Source organism: Carya illinoinensis, chromosome 14 (genome assembly GCF_018687715.1).
Source record: "Carya illinoinensis cultivar Pawnee chromosome 14, C.illinoinensisPawnee_v1, whole genome shotgun sequence".
Classification (NCBI taxonomy): Eukaryota; Viridiplantae; Streptophyta; class Magnoliopsida; order Fagales; family Juglandaceae; genus Carya; species Carya illinoinensis.
The window spans coordinates 4,874,743-4,886,911 of record NC_056765.1 but is presented as its reverse complement, the minus strand read 5'-3'; the positions used below and the strand labels follow the sequence as shown (position 1 = coordinate 4,886,911).

Here is a 12,169-nt window from a genome sequence, read left to right as displayed (position 1 = left end):
GGCCTGCTTTCTCCAGCAAATGATTATTTGCTTTGTACATATCCTCTTATTTCTTTTACTTTACTGAAAAGCACATGCAAGTTTTGGTTATTACACAAATGCCCTTCAACCCACTGCACCTAACCTTTCCGTAAACTGCCTCATAAAGGAACTTTTGGTGAAGTTACCTCTTTACCCTCTAGTAACTAGGCAGACTTTATATTTTAAACCTGATCTTATACGTGGGCTATTTTTTCCTTGTGGGCTGGGCTTGGGGTTTATTAGACATGTTTCATTAATATGGACTTTTGTTTTAAATTGGGCTTGATTCTAGTATATTTCAGAAACTTGTTTTAATTGATAAGTGAGTTGATTTCTTGTGGGCCTGATTATTTTTATTGGGCTGGTTGTATTTACAGAAACTGTTCTAGTAACCTTAAATGTTTTCTGTACTTGGGGCTGGGCTGAAACTTAAATCAGACCAAAGTTTCACTTAAATAAATGTATTAGTCTCAGACTCATTCTTTTATACAATATATTGAAGGGCTTTTAAGCATATTTTAAAGAATTCTTTTATATTGTTTCAGCTTGTTATCTTAGCTAATATTTCAATTGACCTTTAACTAAGTTTTATAAAATCATTAAGATTATCATATGAGCTTTGGAATAATATTATTTTAGGTAATCTTTTTATATTTGAATATTCATTATATTACCTCTATGGTAAGATTTTAAATAATTAGATTGCTACGACACGTTTTCTAGAAAGATTAGTAACGTCTAGTGCCTCGTATAGGTCACGAGCTACGACGTGAGTATTCGGAAGCAGCGCTAAGAGGTAAATAATATGGTCATATAAATGTATGTGTAATGTAAATATTATAATTGGGTATGATAATATGTTATGGTTTTGATGGTTATCTACGTTGCGCTAAAAGCCAAGTCAAGGTTAGATCGCTTTCATGAACTTCTATGAATTATGATGATTTACATGAAAGTAAGCCTATATATATGTTGAACCTTTATGGATCGTTGATTGATGGATTGAATGTTACTAACATCACATGGAAGCCATGATATTATCATATAATAAATTAAGATAGGTATTCTATGAATTAAAATAGCCAAATCATGCATGCTTCATTCATGTAGTGCTTAGACCATGTATGCCATGTATTGTTCATGCAATAACTTAAGTCAAGCATGCCATGTAATGAATAGCCAGATCATGTATGCCATATTCATGTAGTTTTGAGATCATGCATGCCATGAAATGTCATAAAATGATTAAATCATGTTAGGCCATGTCATGCTATGCTATACCATGTACAAGAATATATCATGTTATGCCATGCCATGTACAAGAATATGCCATGCTAGAAAAGTCTATGAAGTCCAAGAAAATTATCATGCATTAAGAAAGATAAGCATTTTAAGGTAACACGGACCCAAGCGTGTTTACCATAGTTATGCTAAGAAGGTACCACGGACTCAAGCGTGGTTATCACAAGTTAAGTGGAACACGGACTCAAGCGTGTTTCACTCCATGTCATGCAAGTTAAGTGAACATGGACCCAAGCATGTTTCACTCCATGTCAAGCAAAGATAAGTGAAACACGGACCCAAGCGTGTTTTACTCCATGTCAAGCAAAGATAAGTGAAACACGGACCCAAGCGTGTTTTACTCCATGTCAAGCAAAGATAAGTGAAACACGGACCCAAGCGTGTTTCACTCCATGTCAAGCAAGATAAGTGAAACACGGACTCAAGCGTGTTTCACTCCACGTCAAGCAAGATAAGTGAAACACGGACTCAAGCGTGTTTCACTTCATGTTATGCAAGTTAAGTGAAACACGGACTCAAGCGTGTTTCACTACATGACAAGTTATGTGGTGCCATGGACTCAAGCGTGGTTCACCATGAAATATGTATAATTCAAGATAAACAAGTTACTCATGCATTCACGTTTCAAGTTTGCCATGCTTATGAATGTTTCCGTTCATGTTAATCCATAAATGTTATATGGAAGTTATGATAAGGCTTTAAAAATCAAATTTATGCTAAGCTAGATAGTATTTACGGTATGATGTATTATTTACTGAGTATTCGACTCATTTTGTTGTTTGTCTTTTTGTTTTCTTCTATGTTGATTGCCACAGATGGTGATTATGATGATGCAGAGCTGGATGGCCAGGAGTAGATTTAGTATATGGACTTAGAGATGAATAAGTGTCTTTTACACAAGGATTAAGTTTCCTTTATGTCTTTTCAATAACTAGTTTTGTTTAAGACTAGCTCACTTTTGCTTTATTCAGTTTCAGTTTTCAAGACTATTTATTTTCTTTCTTTTAAGTCTATTCCAATAAATGAGGTATTTCAGAGTAATGAGTCTCTTTACCGGGCATTTTATCATGTTGGTTAGTAACGTCTCTATCCTACGGGAACGGGGTGTTACATGACGATAAGGAAGATAAGAGGAAGTTAGGAGGAGAAGAGAATATGAGAAAATGAGAAGGAAGAGTAGAGTAGGACGATGAGGAATAAATGAGGAGTAGGATGAAGAGTGAAGAAAAGGAAGAGAATAGGAGAAAGAGAGGAGGAGGACGATGAGGAAGAGAAGACAAGGAGAAGGAAGCAAGGAAGATGATGATTGGGAAGATAGGAGGAAGAGGATGAAGGCAGGAGGAGGAGGACGGTGAGGAAGATAGGAGAAAGAAATGAGGAGGACGATGATGAAGATATAAGGAGGAGGAAGAGAGGAAGAGGACGATGAGGAAGAATCATAGGATGAGTGAAAGAGAGGAGAAATTAGTAATAAAAAAATATAAGAAAATATTTTGTTGTTATATTATTTTTAGAAGTAATTGACTATAAGAAAAAAATTTCATAATATGCATTGTATAAATAATATCTCACAAAAAACACAAAATAGATAAACATCAAGAAGCTAAATATGTTTAAACTACATAAACATAGCATGAACCTTTTGTAGAAAATCTTTTCGAAGTTCTTTACTACGTTGTTAAAACTGCAAACAAATATGGAAACCTACAGTATTAGACAAACCTAGAGAACCACAAATTTTACAACTTGTGGAAAATTTATGATTAATGAAGGACAAAGTTTGATGTTCATCGCTATCAAAACAATATATAATTCAAAGTTCAAGACAATAAACTCAAAAGACATAAAGCTTATACCATAATATACCTGCTTATTTCTGGGGCAGAATATGACAATTGTCTTGTAATAATAAAGTTGTTCAAAGATGCTAGTATGCAATGTGTGATTACCCTTGATCATCATAGAATATATCTCATCATATGAAAAATGAAAGAACAACACGAGTCCTAAAATCTACCGTCAAACTATTTATCTTTACTGTCTAAAAGATGATTATAATTTCAATTAGAAAATAGAAATTAAAATACCCAAAACAACTTGTTTGCATCCTTTCATCTTAGCATGAAAATAAAATGTCTTCATTTATGAAGGGCTGCAACTTGTAAATAGTATTTTATAAAAGAAAATGATGAGTACAAAATGTCATCTAGAGACCTAGAGAGCGTCTACCTGCTTTGAATCTAAGTTGAAGGCTAGCCACTAAGCCTATCCACTCGAGGTTGTAGATGCCTTAGACCTCATGTACAACTCTTGTTTTTCCAATAAATTAATCAACATCAAATAATAATACTACTAAATAATAAAATTAATCAATAACGAACAAAAATAATACTACTACTAGCGCAAGAAGTTGATAACAAGGAGTAGTTAGAGGGCATGAAAACCAAAAATACAAAAATAAATTTGCGGCATTGAATATTTCTCTTCATCAAAAAAACCTTAAACGCTTCAAAATCGCAACTGAAAGAAAAAACCACAAATAAATTAGAAAAACTTTCTTTCTTGAGATCATGATTTTCAGTGAATTGGCAATTAAAAGAGAACTATATGCAAATGCAATTTTAAGGAGCTATCATATAGCAATATAACATGCCTTAAAAATTAACTGCAAGTGAGAAAGGAATAAAAAAAAGAACCTCATATATGCATGGTAAATACATGTTTCAAAGAACAAAACGTAGATAACAAAATCCTGAATATTCCAGCTGACTTGAATCCAAAATATAAACGTAAAACTTACCTTTTATCATCAATCTTTACAAACTTCACTGCCACATTAATGTCAGAACCTGTGTCTTGCTATCCTATCACACACCGACGTGGGAAATAGATACTATCAGCCAGAACCTACACAACCACAGAACTTTGAAGGTGAGATACTAGCGCTGTATGACTATGATTCCGTACACAAAATGAAAACCGATCAACCAATAGTTCATAAAGGATAGAGTCATATAACACGAGAATGAAACAACTAAGAAAAATGACAAAGCTGTTGATCTTTAAAACTATAGAAAGAAAAACAAATAAAAATAAGTCTAATGGTTAATGACAGCTGACTCACAAGAGACAAAATGACTTCTAATGAGGATACTTGTTGATGCCTTGATAGCACAGTAATTATCATAATGTAGTCGTCATAGATATGAAGCACCATGTAGGAGGGTTGAGAGCTGCAAATAATCTCATACAAAAAATGATCCAAATGTTAGTGGGAGCTTTCCTAAATCTCACTCTAGTACCAGCATGGTATGTACCTAATTATCTTCTATAGACAGAAAAGGCTCCAACTAGGCTGCCTTTCTAGCCTTTCTTATCTCATTTAAAAAGAAGAATGAAGTAAGTACAACATATTATGATGTGCAAAAGATCATCCACAAGTATTCACCGCTGAAAGACATTGGAAAAATGGTTTAACAACAATGATTAAAGGATTAGAACACTTGTAATCACCAATTACCCGTCAAGCCATCTCTAACATGATTCACATATGAATTTATTTATAGAAAATGGAAATAGTTTTAACAGTATTGCATTTTTGCAAGACTACATAACCTAAACAAAGTTCACTGAGATTATTAACGAGGCCCTTAAAAAAAGTAGGCAATCATCTTACAAAAATTAAGCGTCTTATATGGTTTCAACCAGAGTAGGCTTACAGCAAATACACTTGCAATTGACACACTTGAACACGCAGAATATTTAGCGTTAAAAGACCATAAGCCCCCATCCTTTCCAACTTAAGAGGACAATTCCAGGGTGGGTTGTCTCATGAGGAACCCTATATAAATACTCAAGCATATAGATTTATCCTATCAGATGAGGTCATGCACAATTACTAAAACTAGGTGTTTATTTGAGGAGTTGGTTTGATATGATGCATACTAATCAATTTATGTGGACTTTGCACAAGCAGACCCAAACCTATCAACCAATGATTATGTTCATTCAAACTTATCTTCACATATATGATGCAGAACCTAACTCAAGAAGAGTGTTTGCAACACAAAGTAAGAAGTTCATCATAGTCGAAGATAGCTTATTAGATGTTATAAGAACGATAGGAAAAAGGGAGAGCGATAAAACTCATCAAGAATTTCGACAAGAAGCATAAGTAGAGTAAAACCCCGATTCCAGAGCCCTCCATGGCACGGTTCTGAACTAGAGTAACAACAGTCCCCACCCCATCCAATTCAACATGCTCCACGACAAGCGTTAACATTGATAGATTGATTGGTTAAAAAAAAAAATGATTTAAATTCAAACGACTCAAAGTTAAAGAAGATACTAGAAACTAGAGGATACAGGACATGCCTACGATGATCACCCTGAGCACTAATATATCTCATCCACCAAGAATAATGTAATGTACCGGGAAAAGGAGGTCGACCTTAAGGTCTCCTTCACAGCCATTACTGTTGACGTCTTTCAAGCTATAAGACTAAATATGTAATAAATAAAGATAAGAATGAACTAAAAAATCAATGATAAAAATAATGAAATTAAGGAGATTTGGTGTTCAAAAGACTTTACATGAGGGAGGTTAGGACCTTTTGTCTTCTCAATCAAGCAACCGTCCAGAAGAGAGCAAGGCCATATTTGAAATCGGGTCTAATTGTGAATCTCTTAGCCGAATCAACGAAATATCCCTTCAGCGAAGAATATGAATCAGACCAGTAATAGATTTATTGCAATGCTGACAGTTTGGATCATCGAATGCTTCTTGATCGCCGTGAAAACCACCATGCTCTCCGTTGAAGTGTGAACCACAATAAAGCAAAACTCTCTCTCTATCCCCGAACGGCTAGTTGTTTGTGAGGAATAGTAAATATATATACAGGCGTATACATATCATATATGCGTGCGTGAATGTCGGGGAGGGGAAAGGGGGGAGTACATTCGGCCGTATGTTCTATTGTGTTCTTTTACTATTGGAAGATCATAAACGGCTGTTTTTAGGATTTTGTTTAAAATTCAAATTATAAATTTAAAGGCACGGTAATTAGCTTTATTATTCAGCCGCTGAAGAGTTCATGGGTAAATACAAGTTATTTGAATGGCAAAGTTGGCGATCAGCGGTTACCGCTTGTCTGAAAATTTTTGAAAATTTTAATTCATCACCTCACACACTGCGCCCCTAATTTTTTTTAAACTAATTAAATTTTTCTACTCATCATTCATATACTACATATTTAATATAAAAAAATTAAAAAAATATATAATATATAGTGTTAAAATGATAAATAGCAAAACTCTTCTATTTAACTCTTAATTCTAAAAATAAGAACAAATCATTTTCAACGGAAAAGTTACTGCCTTTTAAAAATATTTTAAAGTCAAGATTATGAAAAATCATCTTCCGTCGACCAATTTACAATCCTTCTACGAGACTATGAACGGAATGCCAAATCCTTCAAATTATTTCTTTCTTATTATATATTTTTCACAAAATATAAGTTTCTATTTTTATTTTGATTGTTATATTTTTATGAATTATTTTATTCTTAAGTCCGTGTATAGAACACATAATTCATGTGACTTAAATATCAAACGTGGAAATACCATCTAATTGGTCAATTCCAATGTCAACGTGGTAAATTCTTACTTTTTTAGATAAAAAAAAAAATAATAATACATCCTATCAAACTAATATCCATGCCTTAATATGAATTTCTAAATTCTTATTTTATTTGTTGCCGATTATTAAAACAAATAAAAAAAAAATTCTAGGGTTTGGGCTTTGTCGAAGGACTCATCAAATGATGTCGGAGTCCAGGATTGAGAGGGAAATATGTTTGGAGCCTCAAGTAAATCCAGTCCCCTTCTATAACTTTGTGATATTTCATTATCAAGTCAAAGTACTTTCTCATATGGTTCTGTGCATTAAGTTGTGTTGGAGCAATTTGGAGATCTAGTCTTGGGAATATAGGATGGCTTTCACTACTTCCAATTTAGTTGTTCTTGTTCATAATCTAGTAGCATGTAATGTAGATATCCATAGACAGCCTCAAATGGGGTGATTTATTTGACATGTGTGGGGTGGAGTTGTACCACCACTCGGTCAATGGTATTCATAAGGACCAATCACTTGGTTTATCCATTGTGAAGCAACATAGATAGTTCTCTAGAGTCTTGTTTACAACCTCTGTTTGACCATCTGTTTGGAAGTGGTAAGCTATACTGAGTGACATCTAAACTCTTTGGAGAAGGAAAAACTCTTGCAAAAAATGGCTGATGAAGGTGCTGTCTTTGTCAGACATTATTGATTGAGGTAGCTTGTGTAGCTTCAAGATATTCCTAAGGAAGAGATTAGCCACATCCTAGGCTGAGTAAAGGTGCTTGAGAGGGCAGAAGTGATTGTATTTGGTTTATTTGTCAACCACTACCCAAAGGCTGCTAAACCCTTTTAAATTGGGTAGGTCTTCCACAAAATCTATAGTTATGTGGGTCCAAGATTGAGACGGTATGGGGAGTGATTGTAGTAATCTACTTGGGTGAGTGTTAGGGGCCTTAACCCTTTAACATAGGCCACAAATCCTAATAAATCTCTTTACATCATTTTTTTGTCCTGGCCAATAGAAATCCCTCATAACCCTATGTATAGTCTTTTCATACCCAGAATGACCTCTCCAAGAATTGCTATGTGCTAACTGTAGTAGCATGCTTTTAAAATCTTTGTACTAGGAGTAAACAACTTGTTTTTATACATAAGTAAGCCAGCCCTTAATGCATAGTCACTACTCGGCGTGTCTTCTTGAAGGAGGGATATAAGAATTTGCACTTGTTGATTAGTGGCATAGGTTGCCTTCAAATCCTTTATCCAGCCCACTGTTGGAAACGTGATCAACATAAGGGTACTCTTTTCTTCCAACCATTTTCAGAGGGCATCAACAACCCTATTCCTACCTCCTTTTTGTATTCCACAACAAAATCGTAGTCATTAGCTTGGATACCCATTTTTGCTCTAGAAGAGTTCCCACCTTTTGGTCTATTAGGCATTTGACGTTTTGTTGGTTAGTTTTGACCCCAAACCTCTCCAATGTTTATTCTCTGTCTAGAAGATTGACTCTAAACGTTCAATCCAAAAAGAAAAAATATGATTGGCTCTCACTTGAGAGTTTAAGTACCACTCGTGGAGAGATAAATATAAACTTGAGAGTTTTAACTCGTGGAGAGATAAATATAAAGTTTACTCTACAATATTTATTATTGTCTGAATAAATATTTTGAGAAATATTAAATAAGTAATAAATATTAACAACATGACTTAAACAGTGTTAACATGTGCATTTCCACCATATTCCTTCTAAAAAAGTTAAATAAATGTGATTAGATCTACATGAAAAAATTAATTGTTATAATAATGGATGCTATTCATTTTTAAATAGAGTTTACAATACTTATACAGCAAATAGCTTAAAAAAAAATGTTACCGAATATTTGTTCCAAGATTCTTTCACTACAACATATGGTAGTTTTGCAGTGATTTCCCTTGATATTTTAAGGAATTGAAGTTGTTTTTAGTTGATTTCTTATCAAGGCTATCAATATCAACTTTTGCTTCTACTTTAAGATATTAAAAATTTAAAGGGTAATTGTATTGAATAGAATGGTGTGGATGGATAATATCAACACTAAGAAAATGACGCACAACTTGAAATTAATATATTAAAAGAATATAAACTGTTGAGAGTTATATATAGTGACAGCCCGTCGAAACATCATAGTCATATAATATAATTTATGATAGAGTGTGTAGAATCATTATCCTATCTTCGGCCGTATAAATAAATCACTTCGGCCATCCTATATAAACCGTATGGGCTGTGACAAAATGAGTGCTGATATTTGCACGCTCCTCAAGGAAAATGTTAGGAAAGTGTAAGATTTTTTAGTCCAATGTGAAAAAATATATACATAATTCATTTTAAAATGAATAATATTATATGTACGTAATCTTATCACAATGTACAAATTCGCGTAAGTATTTTTTTAAAAAATGAATTTTCTTTCATGTAAGTCATGGGTCATGTGTTTCATTTTTTTTTTTTTTTAAATGGACTGTACTTAGCTAGAACTATACAAATTATTTTTAAAAATTTACTTTTTTAGAATTGATCCTATTTCTTTTATCAAAAGCATTAGATGCCTTAGATCTATATCTTTGGAAATCGATGGGTAAACATGATATGATGATACATCATTAAATTGGTTGTTTGTGCGTAGAGATTAATTCTCATTGACCTTGTACCTAAAAAAGCAGTTGAGTTTGATTTTAGGAATGACTAGTTGTTCCCGCTTGGAAGTGAAGTTTATATACATGTTGCCCAATTGGTAGCGAATATTTCCTCTTTTGAATTTGTGGAAACCCGACAGTGGGAATAATGTCGCTTTCATCTTTTAACATAAAAGTGGTCCATTAGGGGAGCTATTCGAATCGACCAAGTAGGTTTACAAGTTATACGACATAGATAACGGTTTTTGTTTCTACTTTGTCTTATCAATATCAACTTTCGCTTCTACTTTAAAATATTAAAAATTTAAAGGATATTTGTTTAATAGTATTGATGGATAATGTCAACTTTAAGAAAATTACGCACAACTTGAAATTAATGTATTGAAAGAATATAAACTGTTGAGAGTTATATATAGTGACAGCCCGTCGAAACATCGTAGTCATATAATATAATTTATGAGCTAAATGATTCCTGTCTTTGACCGTATAAATGCCATCCCTATATAAACCGTATGGGACGTAACAAAATGAGTGCTATTATTTGCACACTCCTAAAGGAAAATGATTCGGAAAGAGTAAGATTTTTGAGTGCAAGCTATTTGGAAAATATATATATAATTCATTTTAAAATGAATAATATTATATATAATCTTATCATGACGTACAAATTTGCGTAAATTTTTTTAAAAAAAAATGAATTTTCTTTCATGTGAGTTATGGGTGTGTCTTACTTTTTTTCAAACGGACTATATTTTAGAGCTGTAAAAATTATTTTTAAAAATTTATTTTTTTAGAATTGATCCTACTTCTTTTATCAAAATCATTAGATGCCCTAGATTTATATCTAATATTATTTAAACCTTGGGAGATTTTTTTTTTCTAATTTTGAGATATTTGTTTATTAGATTTTTGTGAAAATATATAAGAACTGGAAATCGATGGGTAAAGATGATACAACATTAAATTGGTTGTTTGTGCATAGAGATTTCTCATTGACCTTGTACCTAAAAAAGTAATTGAGTTTGATTTTGGAATGACTAGTTGTTATGCCAAAAGCCTATAGTCTGATTGTCACAATTTCAGATGGAGGTCTTGAATTTGAAATTCCCTAAAAAAAAAATGACTAGCATCTAGTTGTTCCTTGGTAGTGAAGTTTATATAAATGTTGCCCAATTGGGAGTGAATCTGTCCTCTTTTTAACGTGGAAACCCGACAGTGGGAATAATAAATGAGTAATGCTATATATAATTATAGAATGTGTAAATACTGTACAATCACTTTGAAAAAGAGTAGATACCACGATTAAAAAGTGAGTTTCTTTTTTTTTTTTCATGTGAGTTTTATATTAATTCACTTTTTTAAAAAAGACTATACAACACTTGGACAACTATAACTACAAATATCATTTTTCATAATTAAATGTTGCTTTTTATCTTTTAACATAAAAGGTGTACCATTAAAGTTATGAAATATGAGGTGGGCAGTAATTCATAATTTCGTACACCCATGTGATCAAGTTCTGTACCAACATTTTAGAAAGGAAAAATTGCCACTTACCCTTGGCTTCCTCTTTTTATCTAAACTATTTTTTATTTTAATAATTCTGTTGAAAGTCATTTACATTATAAATCATTACGTGGCTTTAATTTTAAAATTTTATAAATTAAATTATACAATGTGAATGATATGTAGTTTAAAGACTTTTAAATAATATTTCTCAAATCATTTTTTATGGTAAACTTTATTTTGAAAAAAGAATTGTGTGCAGTTTACATAAGAATGCATCTAGTATGTCTTGCCAATTGGTAGCATATTTGATTATTCTTCATATGACATACCAAATACAGATAAGTTGCACTATTCTTTACAAAATGTTATTATTTATTTTATATATATTTTTTAATGTGAGATATTGTACATAAACAGCCGTCAAGCAGTTCTTGTTTGATTGTTAAATTAATTTAACTTATTTCAAATAAAATTTATTATTTTTTAATTTTTTATTAAAAAATTAAATTTATCTCAATTTATTTTATAGATTTTAAATTAAAAAATTAAATCTATCTTAATTTAAAATAAATTAATTCATCTAAATAAAACTCATAAAATACTATTATTACCTTTTCTATCGCATCTCAATTCATTTTATAAAATACTTAGCGGGACTTCTTTGGTATAAAAAATAATTCTACATATAATTATAAAATACATAAGTTTCGTATAATGATTTTAAAAAAAATAAAATTTATTAATAAAAAATTAATTTTTTTTTTTATATAAATCTTATATTTTATTTACCTTTTTAAAACGATTATACAGTAATTACTTAATTTAAATATATTTTCTCCAGTATAAAATGGAAGAAAATTCGTAGGGAAGGGATGAAGGTCGGATGGAGACAGTGAAGGAATACACGAGCGAATGGGAAGCGTCCACAAGCAAACAAGCACATGCCACACGCCACCACGTGCACTCCCGAACTCATGCCTCGGACTGCCACAGAGTTCCCAGTCCTTTTCCACCTACATAACCCACTTGGTGCCACCACCG

General features: G+C 32.2%; 1 long non-coding RNA gene across 1 annotated transcript; it reads right to left on the bottom strand.

Moving 5' to 3' along the window:
• Positions 1–3,972: 3,972 nt before the first annotated feature.
• LOC122295141 lies at positions 3,973–6,275 on the bottom strand. Its single transcript, XR_006237864.1, has 3 exons — positions 5,917–6,275; positions 4,448–4,556; positions 3,973–4,230 (listed from the first exon to the last, which is right to left on the bottom strand). It is a non-coding gene; the product is annotated as an uncharacterized LOC122295141 (long non-coding RNA).
• Positions 6,276–12,169: the final 5,894 nt, after the last annotated feature.